This window comes from Neopelma chrysocephalum, unplaced genomic scaffold (assembly GCF_003984885.1).
Source record: "Neopelma chrysocephalum unplaced genomic scaffold, ASM398488v2 Primary Assembly neopelma1_85, whole genome shotgun sequence".
In the NCBI taxonomy this organism is placed as follows: Eukaryota; Metazoa; Chordata; class Aves; order Passeriformes; family Pipridae; genus Neopelma; species Neopelma chrysocephalum.
The window spans coordinates 7,547,270-7,570,315 of record NW_020897747.1 but is presented as its reverse complement, the minus strand read 5'-3'; the positions used below and the strand labels follow the sequence as shown (position 1 = coordinate 7,570,315).

The 23,046-nt window shown below is 44.7% G+C and overlaps 1 protein-coding gene across 4 annotated transcripts in view; it reads right to left on the bottom strand.

Annotated features, from left to right (window-relative positions):
* Positions 1–23,046, bottom strand: part of SH3PXD2A (SH3 and PX domains 2A) — a 249,853-nt gene that overhangs the window by 150,350 nt on the left and 76,457 nt on the right. Inside the window, exon 1 of one of the 4 annotated variants that reach the window (XM_027692142.1) lies at positions 6,421–6,425. The exons of the other annotated variants lie outside the window; for them this stretch is intronic. The gene's annotated coding sequence lies outside the window, so the exon portion shown is untranslated. Of the gene's footprint in view, positions 1–6,420; positions 6,426–23,046 lie in introns of those variants that run through there. 4 annotated transcript variants of the gene reach the window in all.

Below are 23,046 nucleotides of genomic sequence, written 5' to 3'. Positions count from 1 at the left end.
GCCATGAGCACCAATGCTGAAATTCAGGAGTGACAGATGGGGGCCATGGGGTTCAAAACTCAAGCAAACAGCTCTGTTACTGTTTGTACAGTGTTTTGCATAAGCCAAGACTACTTCATAATGTTCTATGTCCTGCTGCTATCACCCAAACAACCCCCTGCTCATGTAATGTCTTCAGCTGCCCCAGCTGCAAATTTCCCACCTCCCAAAGCAAGGCAGGAATCATGGTGTAGGCAAATTATGCAGAGTTAGGTCTGGAAAGGGCAGGCAAAAGTTGTACAAAATTATCCTTTCCATTTTCTCACTGTGGGGCAGCTTCCTGTGCATTGGTCTGTGAGCACCAGCAAGCCTGAGGGGATCTATCACCTTGATTAAACCAACCACCAGAGTAAGCAAACTAAATCATCTATCCCACACAAGAGGATCTCAGTGTGAGCACCAGACCACTCAAAACTGAACTTCCCAGTCTGTAAGTGGTTGCAAAATGTTGGGAGTGTTGACTCAGTGGGTCAGGTCTTTAATTTCTGCAGTGAAATTGGTGCCTCCTTAAACTACACACCTCAGCTTCTACAAGGTGGAAAGTGAGCTCATTTGCAATTACTACTTGCAAACAGACAAGTGCTCTAATTGCAGAAAGCTGTGGGTTTGTTTGAGGGCAGAGGAAGATGGGTACACCTGAAGCCAGCAACAAGGACAACTGGCACACCCTCACCTGAAGGAACTGACCTGATGATAATTCCAAGTGTCACAGAGACAAGGAGCCAAAAGAGGGTCAAGTTTTCAAAACATCTGGGAAATGCTGCTTTAGGAAGCAGCAGGGCTTCCTCACACAGAGGATGCAGAAGTGTCCTTCTCTTTGCCTGATCTTTACTGTGCTGGGGGCAAAAGGCACAGAAAAACAGGAAAGCCTGTGCAGATACAAAATGTCCCCCTTGCCTATGCACACTTCTCCTCTAAGATAAGAATCACATCCACTGCACTCTTTGTTTTGTTTTCTTGAACACCTTCCAAAAAGATCCACTTCCAAATATCCAGGACCAAGTCATTTAATGTGCAAAAATACCAGGACTTAAATAATGGTCAAACTATCTAGACCCTATATCATACTGACCAGAGGAACATCAACCACTGAGTCTCATTGCTGAAACATTTGTTTTTCCTCCTGTACCAGCTGAGGTCACTGTCCTGCCTCCACCTAGGTAGTTAGTGGCTACTAACCTATGATCTCCAAATCACTAGTGATCCACAGACAGTCTGCAGAGCTATGTTTCAGAGTAACTCTCACTCCATGACCAGTGTTGGAATGATGTGGACCACTGTACTTTGGTCCAACAAGTTTGGGAACCAGCAGCTGCTGTTGGTATTACATATTTGCTGGTGAAAATGCTTGTATTGTCCGACCTACTTCAGCGCCTGACTTCAGAGTGGGAAAAGGCAAGAGCCTCTAAAATGCCTTTGTGCCATCTTAACCATGAAAAATGCTCTTCCTAAAGGGCAAGACCATACTTCTGTAGCTACACTAACTGAACTCTTCCTCTGCTCTTTCCAAAACAATATCAGGTACCACCTTGCTCACTGGGGTCTGTTAAAGTGAACAGAAGTCCTTCTACAGACACTTGGCGGTATGTACACTCAGGTAAGGACCACATGGTCCCACCTCAATCTTTTAAAGCAGGAGCCTTAAGGAACTGAGCCTACTAAAACATTTACACTCTTATGAGCTCTTATGAGACCTGTCATTCATGCAGGAGTTAGTGTGACACTAAGCCTGAGACACTACCTCACAGACACTGGGCCAGTGCCAGCCTTGCCGACAGGGAGCCTTTGAGCTACTTCCACTGGGGTAGAAGACCCTGCAGCAAGGTCACTGGAGGGAGATTGGATGTGAACCACACCCCTGCCATACTACACTGGAAAAGCACAGTAAGGTCCTAGCCACATCCCTTGGTGTGACGGGCAATAACACTGCTTGGGAGACTCCACCCTTAAGCTGGTTGAGAGCTGGAGTTGTGAATAAAATAATATTTGCGCTCACACCATGCAGATCAAAGTTATTATTACTATGAGGTTGGTCATGCAATAACGTGGTGCTACGGCGTAAACTCTTACAGGAACATTACAGGTAGAAATTGAGGGGTAGGGATGCAAAGGTGGCTCCACGAGGTCACAAAATGAGCACACACTAATGAAAGCCATAAAGCCAGTCCCTAGATCCCTCTGCTGATTACATGCAGAATGAAAATACATCTACCTTGGTATCTAGGGTCAGAAATTCTTTCTGTTCAAACATTTATTCAAATCAAACTCAAATCCTTGATTTCTGCCACAAATGAGGCAGAACTCTCTCCAGTGGAAGACCTTGACTAAGTCAGCTGCCAGGTTACACATGTCCCACTTTATAGGAGGGGAAATACAGCAGTCAGAGTGGCAGGGGCAGTACTCCTCAGAGCAGTTGTGGTATTTGAAAGGCACCAATTAACATAGAAATTAAACAAACAAACAACAGAGCAGCAAACATGACTGGATGTGCTTGTCAGAGGCTGAACTCACCAGCTAGGATTTCATAAAGCTGTATTCAGAAATTAAATCCCCCATGCTTTGCAAAACAGAGCACTGTTCTTGTTTCCTAAATGTGTTTTCCTGGAGTCCTCCAAGTGAAACTGCTGACTAGTTTTAAGCTGAATTTTCAGTAGATAACAACAGATACAGAAGAAGCTGGTGAACAACAACCAGATCAAAACTGGCTAGTCCTCAAGTCTAGAAGCTCATCTGAAGACCAAGACACCATCTCAAACCACAGACATCATCCTCTGGTTCCAGAAACGTCTTTTCAGTATGTCCTACCTCAGAGTGTTCTTAAGACAATCTCTGGTAGGGATTTCCTCTCTGCCTGCTCTGATCCCTGACAAAGCTACTGCTGATCTCAAAGGCTCATGAGCATGTGCTTTAAAGCAGGGATGGCAAATTCCTGTATTACAGGAGAAGAGACACAGGCACTTTATTTCCAGCACATGTTGGGGGTCTGATCCGCGCGGTCACTTTCACACCAATCTGTGCCAACTCCGCAGCCAGATCTGCACCCCTTGCCCTGCCTCCTCTGAGCCTGCAGTGCCACAACCCAGCTGGGACTGTGATGTGCCCACAGGTATTGGGTCTGGCTGAGATGGAGTTGATTTTTCCCACAGCAGCCCATAGCAGCACAGCATGGTGCTGTGCTTTGTATCTGTAGCTAGAAAGGTGTTGATAACACCCCAGTGTTTTGGCTGCTCCTGAAGAAGCATCAGCGCTGCCTCTCTAACATTCCCACACCATCACCAGTAGGCTGGGATGGGGAAAATCTTGGGAGGGGACATAGCCAGGACAGCTGACCCAAACTGGCCAAAGGGCTTTCCATACCATATGACATTTTCTCAGTAATAAGAGATGAGGGAAAGGAGGAAAAACGGGGGGCATTCATTATTTATGACATTTGTCTTCCAGAGAAATCATTACACATAATGAAGCCCTACTTCCTGGGAAGCAGCCAGGAAGCTGCCTGCTGATGGGAAGTAGAGAATAAATCTTTTGCATTGCTTTGCTTCCACATGTTACCCTTGCTTTCACTTTATCAAACTGCCTTTATCTTGACCCACAAGTTGTTTTTTTCCATCTTATTTTCCCCCTGCCTGTCCTGCTGAGGAGGGAGTGATACAGTGTCTTGATGGGCACCTGGTGTCCAGCCAAGGCCAATCCACCAGAACACACTGCCTGATGAAACAGCCTTTGGGTCAGGTCTGTGGCCATGTCACCTAGTAGTACCTCCTCTTTAACTCCTGACCACAAAGCCACTCCTACTGCCCCTTTCCAGCTGATGGATGCATGGCTAGCCCACTCCTGTGGTAGGCAGTGGACAGGGTGATCCGTGTGGGCACACGTAGCCTACACTGACATGAGCCAGTGTCCAGTCACTTGGCTTCCTGGGGAGAGCAAAGCTCATTCAGTTTGTTCCACCTCAGCTCCATGACTAAAAGCACTCACACCAACAGTTATCACAGCTCAGCTGATGCACAGGAACAGGGAAATGATTTTATAATTACTTATCAGATAACCAGCCTCCTTCACACCCAGCTCCTCCATGTGTGAGCACGTCAGCTGCTTCCAGCTCAGGCCACTTAATCCAAACTACGCTCAAGTGCGACTTGGCACCAGCAGTGCCTGCTGATGCCAGAAGACAGTGGAGGACGATTTCCCTGAAAAATTCCTCTGAGTTTGTCCATGTGCAAGTAAGTGCAGTGTTAAGGGTGCAAGAGCACCTCAGAGGACAGACCTGCTGCCCTGGAGCTCAGGATGCTGAGCATCCCCAGCTTTCCAGGGCCACTCTTTCCTGGCTTCAGCAAGGTGCCTATGTTGGATCAAAGAAGGAAACAGCAGTGTCAGATGTTGACAGCTTTGCCCACTGCAGAATAAAAAGCCTCTTTCAGGGATTAATGCTGTAAGTAATTACTCATGCCATGAAAGGAAAGTATCTTCAGCCAAGGTGACAGCAGGACCATAGGACTATGCACACTGCCTTCCCTTTCATGGTTAATATGGGCTTCTCATTTCCCAGAAAGAAGAAAAAAAGATGGACTGGAAACTAATGTTTTGTTATTTTTTATTTTTAATAAGGATCACTGGGCCAGCAGCATAAAAACATGAAAACAAGCCCAACTTCATTGCTAAATTAAAGAAAAAACACTAACATGAATAGGCACAGAAATGTGAATTAGGAATGTGAGCTTGTAATTACCCTTTCAGGCCCTGATTAATTGCATTTGAAGCCACAGAGACACCGAGCCGCCAAACAGGACTGACTGCTAACAAAATCCACACCACAAACAAACCTGTCTTTCTCTCCCTGTGCCACCACACAGGAATGGCAGCTCCCCAAACGCTGTCTGCCTTTGTGTCCTGGTGTGCAGTGCTATCCAGGGCTGGACAGAGATACAAAGTCACACTATTGGGCACCTCGGATAACCCCTCTGAGGTGGTCCAGCCTGCAGACTTGAGGTCTCCAAGTAGCAGGTCAAGAATGGACAGATGCCATCTCCTCCACTTCTAGATGGAGGATCACTATCTATGTGTTTTGCTGCTGCAATTCAAGAATGCAGCTCCACTGGTGGTTATTACACACTAAAAAGGGACAGAAGATTTAATTCACTTTGTTGCAGCAATGTAAGTGTCTTGCATTTGTTTGGTTCAAAGATCCCTGTAATCCAGCTCCCTGTGTACAACAGTGACCAGTAAAAGAAAGGCAAGAAATTCAAGAATAGGAGATATGTAATGGGATCCTTCTCCTGACACATACTCCCTACTCCTGCACAGCAGGGGTTAGACATTTTGAGAATTAGAAAATAACTTTTAGCAACCAGTACTGACTTCATCCTACAGAAATTGCTCTAGTATATTTTTGAACCCATAGATTTTGTGGTCCCTATAGAGTCCTCTGGAAATGAATTTCATAATTTAATCACACAGTATGTGATTACATACTTCCTTTTGTTCACTTTAAGTTTGCTTTCCAGGTTTCACAGGCCACACTTGGTTTTTACATTCTGAGAAATAAAAATAATTATGTCCTCCTCACTCTCTCAAATTCTTTGTGATTTCACAAACTTCTACTCTATCCCAACCATCACCTTGTTCCAAACTGAAGACTTTTAGTGTATTTATTCCTGTCCTACAAAAGCCAATTCACCTCTGTAATCACCTCTGTCATCCTTCTCAGCACCTAACTTTATTATATATACTTTCTGGGAGGCAACACCAGACCTGCACACGGTATTCACAATGTGGGGAAATCATGGATTTCCACAGCTGAAGCTCTGGGTTTTGTTCCCCATTCTTTGCCTAATTCTTTCTAACACCACCTTTGGCTTTCTGAGTGCTGCTGACTGTCGAGCTGCAGTTTTCATGGAAACACCCTCAGAACTACTGAAATCTCCTTCCTAGATTGCAATGGTTCTCCCCCTCTGCCCTCCCCACAGCACTGCTTTGTGCTTGCCACCACCAAACTGTCTTTTTACCATGTATATCATGAGACCCTCCCCAACTTTTGTCAATCAGCTCCAAATTTCAGTTTCCTAAGTAAATTTCATGATCAGCCAAGTTAGTTATATCGCTAACACCCTCTTTTGCAGATCATTGGCTGAACAGCACAGATTCTAGACCAGATCATTCAAGAATCCCTGGTCAAGCCACGTTTCTTTTCAGATAGGAAGTTTTTAAGTCTTCATCCCCAGACGATGCATTGTTTTAAACTGTGGGCTATTGAAACCTATTAGCTTTAAATCCCCTATTTTAAAACTTTCCTGTAACATTTTTATTTCAAATGTCAGAAACCAACGATTGTTGTTATGTCCACTAATGTCAAAGCATCCATCCTTAAATGAAGGTTCCAACCTGGCAGAAAATAAGCTTACAGCCTATGTCAGTCATACATCAAATAACAAGAAAGGCTGTTAATATAATTATCTTCTTATTGCTATTTTGGGAGGCACAGTAGGTTTTGATGGATCTTGAAGTAATAGGATCTCTTAAGCCATAATTTACAAGCATGTCTGTCTTGAACAATTTTCCACATGGGAAATTAATCACATTCTGCCTAATAGGAGGAAAAATATCCCTTTGCAGTTTGAATTGGATTTGCCATCGTCAATTGGATGTGGGATTCTTCTTTATCCCTACTCACAATCTGAGGTGTAGTGTTGCCATCAAAAATTCACTGTACCAGATTCCACAGATGAAGATATTTCACTGACAGGTGATACTTTTATTCAATACCCACAATGACACAAGTCAAACATACCAGCATGGCACAGCCACAGAACTGGACTGTGGCACATGTCAGGAATTGTAGATAATTACTGCAGAAACTACATCCCAGTAAATTTCAGTGACAGCTGCTGTACAGTCCAAGTGTACTTTGGTGTTACTTCTGTGAAAAAGAAACACTCAGGTCAGATTTAGGAAGCAGGCAACACATCTCTCATCAGCAGTGGACTGATACAGATCACCTTGACCCAGATCAGGGTAAAATGGCTCATCTGCCACTCTGAACTGCACTCAGAAACTCAGCTCAAGGCACCATGAACTGATCTGAATGTGTGAAACAAGTTCCTAAGTCATACAACTACTTAAAAGGGTCATGGCCCTCTAATGCATACTTGTATCTCAGGTACAACAGGAGTGAATTAGCTAAGGCAATGGGTTACATTCTTGAAATCACAACACCAGAAGCTCCATTTGGTACAAAAGTCCAAGACCTCTCAGCAGAGTCGCTGCCCATCCAAAGATGCAACCCTGGGCATGAGGTTCTGGAGATGTGACTGGATGCTGAAGGTCACTAAAAGCTGGAGCCATGCTGCAGTTCTGAATGACACAGAACAAGGTGCCAATGACAACTCAAGGACTCACAGGTCTCATGGGCAACACAGATGTTTATTCCTGCAGGTAAACTCCTGCAAGAGACCACAAGGAATTGAATTGTAAGTTCCTCCTGGGCAAGGCTAATGACTCGTCTGGAGGCTGGCTGTTCTTTGTATCTCCACAGTCAGTCAAGAATGAACTCTCTAGAAACTGGGGCTGGCCTTCCTTAAGGTTTTTACTGAGATAATTTGCCAAATTTCAGTTCAGGTTTGGATTTTAAACCCTTCCTGACTCCTCACCAAAAACTCAGTGTGAAGAGTGAATGTTCTGGTGCTGATTCATCTCCATTGCAAATGTAAGATACAAACTTCTGCTTGGAAAATCCCAATTTGTTTATGGTTCCAGTGGAAAAAGGGTGAGAAAGAGAGACTTGGAAAAGGTGATGGAAAATAAACCAGAGAACTAACACATCAGCTGGCACTAGAGGTAAAGAAGGTGTTTCCAGGTAGCAGGAAAGGAAGTCATAAGATCTGTGTCTCTGTGATTCCTTGACTTTGCCATTAAGAAGCAAAACACAGAGTTACTCAATGTTTCTTTAAGGCTGAAAGACTAAAGGAAAAACAGGATGGCTTAAAGTAAAAAAGGAGTAATCGTATGACTGGAAACTATGAGCGCCCCTAGCCAAGCACCCAAAGGAACTGAGTAATGTTCATTAGTCAGTGACTTTATTGGTACTTGGGACTTTCGACTGCTGAGCAAGATTTAGACCAAGAAGATATTCTGGGGCATGCTACTCTATTTATGTTTGGACAGAATTAAACCTCACCCTGCATAATATTTTTCCATGCTGATTTAGGCAGAACGAGCCCTCACTATTATCCTGTGCAGGGTGAGAGCGGGTCCACTTCTTGGGATCAGCATGGTGGAAATACCACTTCCCAAAGAGCATTGTGAGGGCAGAGGAAATGGCTGGAGAGGAGTGTTTCTTCTGCAAGGAACCTGAAGCTATTTTCCAAAGTACTATTCCCAGAGCAGAAACCCACTGTCCCAGACACTGTACAAACACAAGACAGTCCCCGACACTAATTTGTTCACAACCAAAATGCTGAGTCCCACTGTAGCTTCTGAGGAAGTTAATAAATAGCAGAGAGGTGCCGAGCACCTGAATTAACACTGGGCACCTGTGCAAAACAAAATCTGGGTCATACCTCAAAATTATCTGACTGCAAAGAATACACAGCATTAAAGGCTGCCTGTTCAGCAGCTTGATGATGCTACACTTTGCCACAGGAACGTTGACTAAGATTCAACTACTAGTAAGGTCATGCATATGAAGGGATGGATATGGAGAGAGAAGGGAAGTGGGACCAGTGGAGCCCAGCAGAGAAACTCCTCAGGCACCCAACAGCCCACACCATGCAGCAGAACCTCCCACTGCACTCATCTGCAAGATACACAAGAGTATTTCCTGCTGAGTTACATAAAACCATGTTGCTGCAAATGGATTTGAAAGATTGGGTTTTTTCTTTTTAGACAGAAAAGAAGGAGGAAATAAAAGTATTTCTTGCAAATGCTACAACGATTGCTCTGTGACAAGACACTTTAAGAATGCAGCATTCATACGAGTACACTTCAAAGACCAGATGCAACTGAGGAACTGGTGTTGTGATGACAAATTATACTGGTGCCACTTGCAAATCAGAATGGTGTTGTCCAGAAATAATGATGTTTGGATTAAAAACATGAAGTAGCTTAGGAAAATATCAGATTTTGACAAGTTTCTACTACTGTGTAGACAAAAATTCTTTTCTTTGAGGCTAAGATCTTACAATCACAAACTACTGACCCTTCATGTCCAATTGCTGCTCACTCTGAATTAATCTTCATCACAATCTCTTCACACTATGGCTCCAAATAACCAAATCACAGAAATATAGCACCAGGGCTCAAGAGACCAGCAAATCCATTACCCTGATTCATGGTACAATCAACTCTACCTATGGCACTACTGAAGAATTCAGTTTAACCTGTAGTTATAGATCTCCAAAGTGGCGACTCCTTACCCCCTCGGGCCACCCAAAATCACCTCTCTGATGCACATTCAGTATATTTAGGACACAAAAAAAAAGTTTAGGTCTGATTCACCACTGTGTTTTCCCCTTTCACCTGGTCTAAGCCCACAGTTTCAGCAAAACTACCATAGCAACACTAATGTAATGAGCAGTTCCAATGACTTTGCCCTCCAAGGTGAATGTGACATGATAAGGAACGGACATAGTGAGGAGAAGACCAATGTAGGGCAAAGGACTATGTGAAATGAGCCTGATCACTTGCTAAAGAGCTTATCCAGAGTGTAGGGGAATTAAAAGAACTTCTTCCATTCACTCACTGATGCTGTATCAAACCTTAGCTTACACACACATCTAGAGCATTTCATAAGCATGCACATTCCAGTCTTCTTATTTTCCCTTCTCTGAAAAGAGAGACATCTGAATTCCAATGAGATTCTTAAACTGTTCTGAGTCAATACACAAATTTTGTTTCAAGTACCTTTTTTTAATGTTATTTACCCAGAAAAAGTACCAGGTGAGTCTTTTTTTCACAGATGTTTCCCTTGTTCAGCAGGTGGGAGTTTTCAATTTTTCTTTGGACGACTCTGTTTTCCACATTGTTTATTTTAACCCATATTTTATTAATTTTTGTTCATGTGCCAAAAGGGTGAGACAGGTGCATTTCAGATACTGCACTGAAGATTTATTAAATTACTATTACTTGAAAAGAGGGCACTGACACGATCTTTTTGAAATTACTCATAAAACAAGGAATCTAACTAATTTCTGATATTTTTGAAGGCATACAGAACATTTTACTTTTAATGATAAGCAGATCAATCCCCCACAGTCAACTCTTCAGACAGCTCAGCTGCCTGGGAGTAACTCAGAAGGGTCACTTCTGAGTCAGCTCAACAAGTCAGATTGCTTTAGATCATCTTATAACCACCAGGAAACCTGTATCAGTAACAAACCACAGCATAAACCCAGAGCCCTGAGGAACCACTCCAGGCATCACAAATGGTGAAAAGAAAAAGTCTTTCTTGGCCCTTTCCAGGCATTTTGCAATAGGGAAATGCTGCAGAAAGGGAAGCACATATTTTCAAATAGAAAAGCCATTAAAGCAAACAGAGTCTGGCCCTAGGACTAGGACGGATCAGAACCAAACTGAGTGACATCAGAGCTGACATCTCACTGCTGTGAGTAAGAAACCAGCCTGGCTACGCCATAAGATTAGAAACATATGCAGGATCAGTGAACCTCTGGGGGACAGCAAACTGCTTCACGCTACAGATGAGAAAAAAAAAAGAGAGGAGCGTGGAGGGGACAGTCTGACAGTCCCTTCATCATGTGCAGGTATTGAGATGGACCTAAAGGACTTCAAAAAGGAACACAAACACCCGTACTGGCTACTCTGCAGCACCACAAGGACCTATGTGTGGCTCATGGGGCTGAGGAAGCCAAGAGAAGCTGTGTCCTTGTGCCGGAAACAAGCTACGTGCAAGGAGAACAGAAACAAGAGACAGAAGTTAATGAGACTGAAGAGGATTATCCCCTCTCCCCAGGGATCCATGGGTAAATACAGGTTTTCCTGCAAACATACTCTTGCCACTTGGGGTGATAGCTTTCCTTCCATTGTATTAAAATAGCTAACCAATATGAAACAGAAGTCAAATTTCCATACACATATGCACAAACACACACCAGGAACACACCGACACTTTAGAAAACAGGACTCAGGGTCAGATGACACTTGGGCTCTTCTGAAAATTTCCTGCTGGAGCCTTTCGCACTGTAAAACTATCCTGAAATAATTTGAACACTCCAGGCGGAAAAGCCATCTGCTTCCCTAGGTCAGTCTGAGACCTGCTCTTGAGATCTTTCACTTGCTCACCCAAAATAATCATGTGCTTGGGAAGGAGGATTTCACTGCCTTCCCCAAGTTCCAGAAAAAGACCGGTTTCTGACCCCATATGCCAACTGAAGGTTCCTACACCCTGTCTGCATTAGCCTCTGCTTGCATGAGGCTGTGTTTTATGAGCCTGTGAGCATTGCTTTGAAGGAGGACAAAATGGGAATGAGAGACTGTAGATCAGCTGGGAAGAGCAGTACTTTGCTCTCCTGATGTTCTCAGCCCTATACCTACACTCTTTTAGTGCGGTACCAATGTCAAGAGAAACTGTGCCTTTGGCAGCCTAATCTAAAACAGACTCCTGTGGCAAACAGCTGGACGCTGCCAGAAAGAGGGACTGGGCTCCCACCACCTTCCCTCCTTCACACCGTACTGCAAAAGCCACAGATCACCCTCAGCCACCCCACAAACTCAGTGCTTTGATGCCCACGTTCTCACACTCCCTCCTTGCACCCACCACCCTCCTCTCCTCTGAGGATGCAGCAGTGAACCGTCCTTTCTTTGTTACACTTCTGCACAAAACAGCAGCCAAGAAACAGTTTTTCCTTTGCAAAGAAATCACTTCACCATAATGTAGTAATTTCACTCCCTGATAATTAAAAAGCTTGAGCTCCAACTCACACTTCCAAGCATTTGCTCTGATGGGAGGAAAACTAACAAAATAGTCTTAGCCATCACCAGAACCACCCCTGTGAAAGGCCTAATTCTCTACACCACTTTAATTAAAAGTGGATGAACAGCAACCTCCCACCTTAGAAACCTTGAAGAGAAATAAAGTCAGTCTATAGGCTTATGAAAATAAAAAAGGAGCAGGGAAACAAACACAAAAATCCTGCCAGTTTTAGGTCTTACCAGAGGATTATAACATCTGGACTCTCTTTTCAAGGGGAGGTGAACCGAGGAACGGACGGTGTGGACACAACCACCCCTTGGAGTGAGCATCGTGCGTGGGGAGCTGGTGATGGGAGAAGAGGAGCAGAAAGCTGCAGAGAGAGGCAACACCCTTACCCACACGTTTTTGTCTTCATGGCTGCCTGGAGGAACGCTCCTATCTGCTGACACCACAGAACAAAGGATCTGGTTTAATTGCAAAAAACAAAAAGGGGCCCAAGGGAGAAAAATCCTAACAGATGATGAGTACAGCTGACCCCCAGTGAAACAGAGAACAACTTGTGAGGAATAATCTAATCCATAAGAGCAAAGTATTTATCATCACTCTTACAGCAAGAGACCACCCTGCTCCAGAGGACATCTGCAAACAGATGTGAGCATGGAGGCTTTAAGCACGGCATTACTACCAGTCAGGGCATAGGTAACTACAGAAGGACTTTAGTGCTGCAGTATTTGAATGCTATACAATGTTTTATGGATTTATTCTTCTCACACCATGGGGAGATACAGCAATTCTAGTCTATCTCTCTTTTTCCCCGGTACAAAAAGTGCAGAGAGTCTCGGGGTAGATTTGGACACTCTTTATAACACTTGAGCCCCCAGATCTTCCGTTTCCTATTTGTAAAGCACTTCTGGAGCAGGGAAAACTAGTGACACATCTTGGGCAGAATTAATAACTAAACATGGGCTTAACTGGTGAGTCTCAAGTTTGCACCCTATGGCAGAGGGACAGAGAGAATTTGAAACCAAGTCCCTGAAGTGGGCTCAAGCCCCACCTCCAGCCCCCCTCACCTGCTTCCATGTGCCCCAGGTTAGCCCATGCATGGCAGTAGGTGCAGGATGTCATCTCTAGGGCTTTGCTGGAGCAGTACTGACACACGCATGTGCAGAATGAACCAAACTCAATTGTTTTTCCACTTGGACCAGAGAAAATTAAAACCTTGTGAAAGTCGCTTTGTCTTAGAAAGAAAGCAAATTTACTTTGCTTAGCTTTATTACAACTTAGCCTTCTTAACAGTTTGATTTCATTCTTAAGTAATTTTAAACCCTAGTGTCATATAATCTGGCAGCTACAGTGATGGGTTTTATACAGAAAAACATAGGGAAAGGATTTTCAAAAGCACTCAGACCCGCTGTGACTGCTCCTGCTGAAGTTAACAGTAAATCCAATGATACCACTGGGAGCAGAGGTCAAGGCTGAGCAGGCTTGACACTACAGAAACTTATGGGTGGGATTTTCAATCTCTTCAAAAATGATTACTAATAACAAAGTATATTAAAAATAAAGAGCTAAGTTGTGACCCTGAAAATATTTACATATGTGCCTAGCTCACAGATTGTAAGTAATTATGGGAGGCCTGATTTCTCTCACTTTCTTTATTGTAAGCCAGGAATAAGGGTCCAGATGCGTGTGGAAAACCTTGGCTCATGGAGAGGGTCAGCTACAATGATTTGGTAGGATTACTCATGCTTTGCAGAGATTTTGAGCACAGGCATGCCCACAGCAAGACTTCTTGGATACACCAGAATCTTCCTAAACCTACAGCCGCACTGACATGTAAATACACCAAATGTGAGACAGGACTTTCCTGGCTGTGATGGTGGTGGATATCTGCAGAAACAGCATTAAAATCCACTCACTTCTAATCGAGTGTAGCAAAACTTGGATCAGAAAATGAAGGTTAGTTAAGAAAAACTGGAGGGGGGGTGTGTGTTTTATTATTTGTGCAGATCTGTGACATGAATTAACCCAACTTCAAAGGATGAAACATCATTATTACAAAGCATTGCATTGAGTATAACCATTTCCAGGCTATTATGCAAGCCCAACTGAAATAATATTATGGGTATAGGGTTACTCTTGTTCTCTATTAATCCCAAGAGGAAGAGGGATGTGACTTATTTTCTCATCCTGACAAATCATCTCAAGACACTGCTGAATCAGACATGTTTGCAGCTTAAGAGGAAATAAGTAAAAATGTTCAGCTTTTATTACTAAGTTTGAGGATTCGTTAACAGGAATGTAAAACTAAACCTCATTTAAATCCCTTCATTGTTCATGATATAAATCCTTAGGTTGGGTAGTTACACTGGAATGGAGAGGGGAAAAAAAAAGATTTAGAGGTCAGCTATTCATTTCCAGGCAGTTTCACTCCCAGCTTCCTGCACAATACAGCAGTCTTCCCTGCAAACTTTTCAGGGGAAATGCTTTACTTGCATAAAGGCTGCAACTGTTCCCACTGCACTGAAGCCATAAAACTATTGCAGTTGAACCAAAACTTGATAACAGCTTAATGGCATAAAGCAATATTTGGACTAAATTGAGCCTGATCATATCACTCTAAAGTTCTTTTCCAAGTTAAAAGGCTTTTATTTATAGTCTTTACTTACACCCAAGAGACTTTGACATATTTTAACTAACCTGCCTTCCTTGTCTTCTTAACCTTGGTCCCTTTCCAAGAAAGATGTCATCTGACCACGAATGGGGTTTGATTTCCAGCAGCAGAATTAACCCACAACACAAATCCCTTGTGTTTATTCCCTGAGTGACGGTGTATGTTCTGGGGAGTGAGCTTAGCCAGTATTTCCTTGATGAAAGAGGTGGAGGGGAAAAGGTTGGAGCTACCTATGTTACCGCATCAAGCACCTGCATGAAACAAATCTTTGAATCCCACCGATTCCAACTCTTCTGGTTTCATAGGCATTACTGGGAGAACAGACTACACTGAGACCCACCAGTGAACTGGTGTTACTATTACTGGGACTCACTGCATTTCCTCACGTACTTGTCACGTTGTTGACACAACCATCATGGGCTGCCCTACTGCAGAAACACAGTTTACACAGTACAGTCCTGGCTACAAACACAGACTAACTGGACCTCAGGCACCACAGCCTTCCCTTCACCCACTGGGTACACCTGGGAGGGACCTCAGAGCTGCCCTAGTGGTCAGATACCATGTCAAACGTATACAGCATCTGCGCGGCACTGCACCCACCACCACAGCTGAGGGGAGCTAATGAGAGGACAACTGAGCAGCATTTAAAAACCAGAGAGAGTTGATTCAACCTCTCTTTGACAGGGGTGGAAAAAAAATAACACTTTTGTCTATGGTGAAGGAAAGAAATTGAAAACCAATAATATATCAGGCTGAACAATGCCATGACCAAAATAAAAGCCTTTTCCTGACTCTGAGGGTCTTTTTTTTGACTTGTGTCCAAGTGTCTTCTTCAATTAGGTCTAGTGAGTGCCTCTCCTGGTTGCAACATAGCTCATGTGTGCTCCAGACCTGGCTGGTGGGGGGCATGTGATGTGGTGATGGCATCACACAAGATGCTGCAATCCTTAGATCGTGGACACCTCAACTGCCTGCAGCAGCACTACTCTGGAAAGCTTCATGCCTTAATTTTCTCAACATCCTTTCTATGGCTGCTCTCTGGGAGGGAGAAGGGGTACCTCATTAGCTTGGCTTTGTTAGAGCAAGACCAAGAAGTGGGAAAGGAGGCTGAGGCAGGTGGTTCAAGCAAGCTCTTGGTGGTCCAGCAGCACATCACTGGCTGTGTGATGCAGCAGGAAGCAGGTGGGTCAAGCAGGTCAGTATCACACTCTATCAGAGAGGCTTTCACTTGGTGGACAGTGTACTCCTTCCAGCTGTGGGCAGTCCACTGGTGGTTCTCCCATCCCCTGTTACCATGTGCAAGAGCCAGTAGCAAGCAAGACCTTCTTCTCCCAGACCCTGGGAGAAGGGGATGGCTGAGACATTGTGCAAAAGTAAATATTTACATAGCCGGGGCCTTCCTTCCCCTGCCCTGTATTTTCTCCCCTTCTTAAAATGTCACAGATCAGCTGTTTCCATAACTGTGCAGGAAATGAGTTCCCTGCTGGCTGGCAGCTTAACACTCACGTGTGCTGGGTCTACCGTGACTGCACCACTCACCTCTGCTGTTGCCTCTTGCAAGTACCTGGAATCTTCAGAGGACATGGCCAGAGGGGAGATGGGATAGTCAGGGACATGGCCACAGTGCTGCACGACTATGGCAGTCCTCCCCGCAGCTGCAGCTCAGAGGAACCCCTATTCCCTGGACCGTGGGTCAGATCAGGATCTCAGGAGACCTGACACTCTGTTTATGCCACTTCAGAGCAAACATCCAAACCAGACTAACACAGCTTCCTGCCTGCACACAGCAGCGAGCGCACTCAGGAAATTCAGGCATATTTCAAGCTTGCGACTTTTTCTTTGTTCTTCGGACAAAGCTTCGTTCACTGGAGATGTTGCTAAAAGGATTATTATCTATAGGAGACTTCTCTTCCCAAGAGGAAATCTGCTAAACACAGAAATCTGCGTGTGCTGTGTCTTGTAGGAGGTGGGACTAAGACAGGAATATTTTCCCTTCTGCTCTCTGCATCTAATCATTTAAATAGACCAGCAGTGACGACACTGCCCAGTGGGAATAGGCACAAATGCCTTTACCCTGTACTCCAGTCTGATGGTTTTACTCCCTGCCTCAGAGTGTATCAATCTATCCTGCATTTGGTGAGAAGAATTGGAAGAATTTGGTGGCAATTACATCTTACAGTGAACTCAGTGAAAAAACATCTTCCACCAGCATAACACCTCCAATAAAACCCCATCAAGTGCAAACCAGCTTGCAAATGTTTTGCTTACTCTAGGTCAGCCTTGTGCTGTTCAGAGCCCTGACTATGAGAAGGAACTTGCAAGTCTGAACTTGCCAATGCTTAGGATGTAAAAGCAGAAGGGATGTAATTTTCTGCTCTTTATTTAGAGGTGGCAAAACCCTGATAGAAAACGACACGGTGAAAGCGCTTAACTTCAGACCCACGGAAATTTGAGGGCAAACATTAATCACCTCAATCCTGAGTACAAGCCTGGGGCCTGTATTAGCACCTCTCTGAGTGAGAGAAGCTCAAGAGGATTGAATTTCCCACTTCTAGGACTTACTTTCCTTTCCTCATCTACCTACCCTTGGTTTCCTCTTTCTAATTCCCATGTTATTTCCCTCTCTCTACATCAGCTTTCCCATTAAACGGGACTATACTCTAAAAAAACCCAACCCACAGGGGAGTAGACACTGCCATGGGTTATTTCATTATAGTGAAAATATATTCAGTTTGACAAATCCCTGCCTGCACTATCCCCTCACTCAGCTACTGAGTATAAAGATCCCCTTATGCGTAACGACAAAGGTGTTCATGAGAGCCTGAAAAAAGCTGTATTGTGGAGCACGGAGGTCTGCAAACACATTACACTAAAGAACATCAGCACCCGAAAAACTTAATAGGTAGAGAAAAGTCGGATAAATCACTTGCCATCAAGAAGCAAATTCCCAGGTTCATTGTTTCCAATCCACAGGAAAAAAATAATCACAACCTATTTTAAGCATGTGAGTATATAAATAAATCAGCTGGCCAAGCCAAAAGGCAAAGTGGGCAGAAAACAGATTCATACAGAGGTCCAACTATTACTTAGCTGTGAATCTCAGCTGGGCTCTGCTCTTCTCAATTGCCCAGGCAGCTTACATTCAAATACAACAAAGACAAGATCAGGCAGATAAGTAATATCCAGAGGGAATATCTAGAGCCTGTGGGGCTGCAAAGCCATCTGAGTCGCTGGCAAGCTTGACTCCCGGGTTAAAAAGCACTTTCATTGTATGGGCCATTTGTTAATGGATTGTGGGGAAAAAGTCAGATTTCAAACCAGAGATGAAGACAAGCAAACTCTCTCCTCAGTCTGTGGGTTGAATACAAAATGCTCTCAGACTTGCTACATACCACCCACTTTAGATTACAGACTTGGAGAGTTATTTTTAAAAAGTAATTATAGTAGTAGAGGGCACACTCATCTGGAATGGCTGCCTGAGGAAATGACAAGCCCAATGCAGCTCAAACTGCTTTTCAAGTCTATAATCGTGTTTATTTATTGCCTTTAAAAACAAGAGACAAAATCCAACTAATTTCTGAGTAAAAATGTCTGTGTATTTCCCCGAGGAGTCCAAGCAGCTAGACTGCACTGAAAACGTGTCCTGACCTTTTAGTCTAACATCCAACACCGAAAAAAAGAAAAAAAAATAAAATCCATTAGCTCGCTTTAAGCAAACCCAAACCAAAATCCCTTTCCTTTCTTTGTTTTCCCTTGAAACTGTGGCTTGATCATTACAAAATTCTTATCAGGAGACTCAAATGGTCTAATGAGAGGCACATCGTGATCTGCATATGCTGATTTCTGCCCACAGGTGGTTTCTGGTTGAGCAAAATACCAGTTCTTAACCTGTGTGAGAGGAGAGCTACAAGCCCCCCAAAAAATATTCTGTAGGCTTTTTCTGTTCTAGCCCCTCATTACAGCTGCCAGCTGGTGGATTTTGGATCTGTGTGCTGAGAAAGGACTCACAAGAGACTGAAAGAGAGAGAAGAAGATCAGGTACTTGTGCAGATGCCAGCACTGTTATTTTTGTTTTTCTATTTCTCTTCCTTTTGTAATGGAATCAGGACCTTGGCTCATGCCCTATTAATGCCCGAAGACCTCCAGAAGGCCTAATGATGCTTGTGAAACAGGCTCAGCATGGAAAGCCAGAAGCCCCCTGCAATCCCTTACATGGGGCTCATGACAGGCCCCTCCTCAGCAGGCAGCTCTGAAAGCTGTGCCTTTTCCACAGCTTCTTCAATAGGAAGCAGCCTAAGGGCATCCTATGACCTCATACTTGACGACTTGCCTTTTAACTAGAAAAGACTTAAACCCTAAAAATATCTCCATGGAGCCTAAAGAAAAGAATACGCCTGTTCCCCTCAAAATCATCAATCCTCCCGCTGCCTGGCTGAGGAACAGCCACTTCCTCCCAGCAGCCCCTGCTTTCCCTTCAAGCCCCGGAGCCGACAGGAAATCCATTCTCCTCTTGTGAGAGACAGGAGATGAATTTTCCACAATAGCTCTCCTAGCAAGGCAGAAAATAGACAGAAACAATAGAAACCTCTAACTCAAACAATAGGAGCTGCTGAAGAGCAGCTCACCAGAAGCTTGGCATCACCCAAGTCCTAAGTAAGATGGAGTGGAAAGAAGCCAAGGACCTGTTAGCTGTCTTGCTAACACACTACCCAGGCTCACATGTAAGTTTGCATTAAACCTGGAAGCACTCTCCCCTTTCAGAGAACAGGCAGGAAAACTTAAAATACGTGGATTAAAATGAAACTATACTGCATTATGGAGTGGCCCCCAAAATGTTTTCCATAGCCATTCAAGCCCCCAGGATCTCACACTGCAGTGCCTTGGGTCACCTCTCCACCCCCTGGCAGCTCCTCTGAGACGGGGACAGGGGACTGCCATGCTGCCTTACTGCAAGTTGGTGGAAGGGGATGGGGGCAGAGCCCCTCCTCCTCCATCTGAGAGTTTGCTGCCTCATATTCAAGGAAAGCACAGCAGAATATCTTAGTTATTAGTGTTGCACAGGTAAGGCTCAGCAAACCAGACATCTGAGACTCTGCTCTGTGTGTGTGTGTGCCTATACCTGCAAGACTACCCCTGCATGTTAAAGGAACACTGTTTCGAAGACCTTAATTCATATTTTAATCTAAAAGGTAAGATGTGACTTGATAAAAAGAGTTTTATCTGATTTCTCCTGGGCTTTTCTAATCTTTAAGCTACTTTTTGACTGGCTCTGAACTGCTAAAATACTGCTCATTTCTGTATGAGTCAGGAACTCAAAATTACTCCAAATAAAAGTTAAAATCATTTACTTGTTGCTCTGGCTCAGAGTGATGCAGGACAGAATAATAAAAAATTAAAAATAAATCTGAAATTTGCATATAAAATCCAGCTAAGCATTAGGACAGGGAATGCATTTCCTTTTAAATGCCTTGCTAGCAACCACCTCTCCAAAGGAGAACATTGTCTGCAGTAAGAATGTCTCTGAAATTTCTAGGGGTCCTCCTCAGCCAGTGTGTGCCTGTCCCCCTTTCTCCCAAGGTTGGCAGAATAAATGTCAAAAATGCTTTCCATGCACTGACCATCGCTGAAATGCAGCACCTTTGACAAAATTACACATGGCCAAATCCTAATTTTGCTGATCCTGGTCTCAATTTACACAGGTGGAACATGAATGGCTGGACCTGAAGGTCACTGCAGTGCTGGCTGTGTTAGGATGAACCCATTATCTCTGCTCCAGCACACGATCTCTGAACAAAACAGTTTCTCCTCCAGCCCAGAGCAAAACAAAAGGAGCAAAGCTGGAATATACACCACTGGGAGGAAAAAGAACCTGCTCTCATCACCATGGACAAAAACCTACTGAAAAAAACCCTACTGAAGCCTTTTTCCTCAGCTTCCTCTTGTCCAAAACACAGCACGGGAAAGGGGAGGGGAAAAAAAACAAACCCAACACACCAAACCAAAACCAAAAAGCAGACATAAGCACCTGGGATGCAGTTCATCGGCAGATCTCCTTCCCCACTGCAGCCCGCGAGTGGCAGAAACAGAGGCGAAGCAAGTCCCAGCCGGCATTGGCGAGAGGTTATTCCCCATCCTCCTGCATTGTGCAAAATGGGGAGGCTCCTGCCTGCCGGCACCCCTCACCTGCCCCAAGTATCTGGGCGGTGCTGGGTTGGCTGCCCGCGCCCTCTCCGACTGAACCTCTCCCTTCCCGCAGCCCTCCTGACTCACACATGGCACCAGGCTCGGCTGGGGCTCACTCCCCCAGCTCCCGCTTTGCTGGAGGAACAGCCCCCAGCAAACTTCAGGCTGGGAGAGACTGGGACTTCTCTGGGAAACTGGGAGCCTTGCCCAGAGATTAAGCAGTCAGGCAAAGCTCTCCCAGTGGGGATCAGCTCACCCCACTCCCACCCACTGTTGCCGGCAGGAACAAAGCGACACAGCTCTGGAGCAAAATACAGGGCTGAACTCGCACTACCTGCAAGGATCTCTGTTGCCCTGTATTTGCTGCCTGTCCCTAAAACATCTCAGCGGGCACACTGTATGCTCCTGTTGCCTCGGGGCCAAGAACAGAGAAAGTCCCAGAGACCCCTCTAAGATGGTGCCAAAGTGTTTCTCTTCTCAAGGGGAAAGCAAGTCGGAAAGCAGGTCATTGGGGCACAGCGGGGCCAGGCAGTGGCTTGACGACATCCACCATGCTGGCATCCCTTCCAGTGCCCTGGCACACAGCCACCAAGCTCTGCTGGCAGCATATGCCCCAAACCAGATGGCTTCCTCTTTCCTTACCCTAATCAAGGGAGGAGGAAAACCTGAGTGGGAAAGAAAGGAAGAGAGAAGGTGCCTCTCTGGCAGAGACTCCCAAGCACTGGAGGCAGGGACTGGAGCCAGGCTGGGATGTTGCTCCTGCAGTTGCCTGACCAAGATGGTAGGTTAGCCTGCACCGACCCCTCTGGTCCCCCTGGATAGGACTTAGCTTCCCAAGGGTAAGGAAAACCAGGTACACAAAGCAGAATCCTCGAGCAAGATGTCTCCCTCTCCAGGCAGCAGGGAAACTGCAGAGCAAGCATCCAGCAAGGATTTTCTCCTTCAAGCACATCCTATGCAAAAAACTCCTGTTTGTCCACTGGGAGTCAAAAGTGGCTTGAAATCCAGGCAGGAATCAAGCTGGAATTTGGATCGGAAGTGCAAGGGGCTGCCATCATCAATGCCCAGCCCTCCATGACATGGAAAGCCCAAGCCTCCCTCCAAGGCAGGGGTCTGCAGCCCAGCACAACACGATGATTTCAGGCCATGCAGTGCTTTTCCCCAGGGCTGCATTTTGGAAGATACAGTGGAGCAAGAAGAGCTGACATCCCTCCAACTTCATCTTTGTCTCCAGATGGCTCTCCCACTTAGTGCCAAGAGAAATGAAAAACAATGCAAGCCCTGGAGTCCTGGGTCAACTGCAAAACTGTTAATCTCAGAGTTGCATTGCCCTGTCTCTGCCACTTGAATTACCATTGTGCTCTCCAGAAGCTCAGTAGACCGATCTTCTCCTTCCAGCTGAAATTCCTTCTTTAATTACCTCAAGATCCCTGAAATAGGGAGCCCAAATCCATAACCCCTTCTCTCTGCTGATGCAAACATAAAAGGGCCTGACAGGGAAGGAGCAAAACTTCACATCTATAATCCAAAGATTACTCTTCAGATATGCAGCAGGAGAGATGACGGAGAAATCGATGCTTTGCAAATGGACTCAACCAACAGCCACACTGGTACAGTCAAACAGCATTTTTCATCCATGTCTCCTAAGAACGACAAACCATCTTTGGTCTAGAAAGGGATTTTTCCAGCAAATTTTATTTTAACTCTTCCTCCAAAAAAAAAATAAAAAATATACCACCAGCTATCAAAATCCTCTCTGGCCATGCCACAAACAGGGGGTTTTATGTGGTTTTCCTCTGCCCAACCTCCCCCGATGCAGACTTTTCCAGTAAAATGGGAAATCAGGGAGAAGAAAGGAAAAACTCATGGGCAGAAGATAAAATGAGGAAAGGAGACAAAAATATCAGTTTTGCCCTCTTAGTATGGTTAAAAAAATCACATAAAAATTGAAGGCACAGAAGTGAGTCTCAAAAAGTGAAACAAAACTACAAAATTGTCCACAGGACATCTCTTACAGGACTACCTGGTACTGCTTATCATTTCCTTGCACCTCTTCATGGCAGTGAAAGCAATAGAGTCCTTACTTGTGTAAGAGGGAAGTAGGGGTAAATATATATGAAGAAAGAAATTGATAAAAACAAGATAAAGGTGTCTAGAGGAAAGAAAAACTGTACTTCCCTGCTGTTGAACCCAGTATGGTCTCTCCTTGGGGAGCAAGGCTCTG